Source organism: Myotis davidii, unplaced genomic scaffold, assembly GCF_000327345.1.
Source record: "Myotis davidii unplaced genomic scaffold, ASM32734v1 scaffold232, whole genome shotgun sequence".
Classification (NCBI taxonomy): Eukaryota; Metazoa; Chordata; class Mammalia; order Chiroptera; family Vespertilionidae; genus Myotis; species Myotis davidii.
In genome coordinates this window covers 125,796-127,082 of record NW_006284617.1, presented here as the reverse complement: position 1 = coordinate 127,082, position 1,287 = coordinate 125,796, and the positions used below count along the sequence as shown (strand labels likewise).

At 44.8% G+C, this 1,287-nt stretch overlaps 1 pseudogene; it reads right to left on the bottom strand.

Annotated features, from left to right (window-relative positions):
- Positions 1-82: 82 nt before the first annotated feature.
- On the bottom strand, positions 83-517 carry LOC102762586 (annotated as a pseudogene).
- Positions 518-1,287: the final 770 nt, after the last annotated feature.

Here is a 1,287-nt window from a genome sequence, read left to right as displayed (position 1 = left end):
ACCACAACAAATGAGTACAGCGAATACCCTGTATAAAACAACACAATAAAGGTTCAAAATTAAGGTGTTCTTTTAGGCAAGGCTGAAGATTTCAGTCTCTGGTATTTGGAATTTAGGCTGCAATCCTTATTTTTGGATGGATCACTGGGTGTGTAGTACAGTCCATGCTTTTAACCTGATTTGAACAGAAGAATAGCCATTTGGCCCAGGTAGAAGTAGATGAAGTGTTTGGTTTCATGTGTCACGTAACTACCGAAGTTCTTCCCCATGATGCAGTGCCAGGTGGGGTTGTACTTCTTGTCAAACTCCTTCTTAATATGGACCGCAATGTCCTTTTCTATGTTATATTTCTCCAACGCCTGAGTAACACATTCCATGGAGTCATGTTGCATCTCCTCTGACATATCGGCATTTTTGATCACCGCCTTTCAGTCGCACATGGTTACAGTGGAGCAGCGGCTGGCCGACTGCAACAGTCTCCTGGAGGAGGGGCTGGCGAGGCTCAGACCTAGCTAGAGAAGCCATGGGTCATATTTTCTTATATATTCAGTTAACATATGTCCTTTGATTGGAGCATTTAATCCATTTAAACTTAATGTTATTATTGATATGTACTTATTTATTCCCATTATAATTCTTTATGCCTGTTTTCCTTTCTCCTTTTTTTTTTTTTTTTTTTTTTTGCATTTTTACACCAGTCCCTTTAACATTTCTTGAAATGCTGCTTGGTGGTGGTAAACTCCTTTAGCCTTTTTTTTCTCTGAGTAACTTTTTTTTTCAAATATATTTTATTGATTTTTAACAGAGAGGAAGGGAGAGGGACAGAGAGTCAGAAACATCGACGAGAGAGAAACATCGATCAGCTGCCTCCTGCACACTCCCTACTGGGGATGTGCCCTCAACCAAGGGAATCGAACCTGGGACCCCTGAGTCCCCAGGCCAATGCCCCATCTACTGAGCCAAACTTGTCAGGGCTGCCTGAGTAACTCTTTATTTCACCACCTATTTTAAATTAGAGGCCCAGTGCATGAAATTTGGGCACTCAGGGGGGTCCCTCAGCTCAGCCTGTGCCCTCTCGCAGTCCAGGAGCCCTCGGGGGATGTCTGTTGGACATCCTTAGCACTGTAGCAGAGGTGGGAGAGGCTCCCACCTCTGCTGCTGTGCTCACCAACCTTGAGCCCAGCTTCTGGCTGAGTGGCGCTTCCTCTCTGGGAGCTCACTGACCACCAGGGGGTAGCTCCTATATTGAGAATCTAACCCTAGTGGTCAGTGAGCATCTTAGCAACC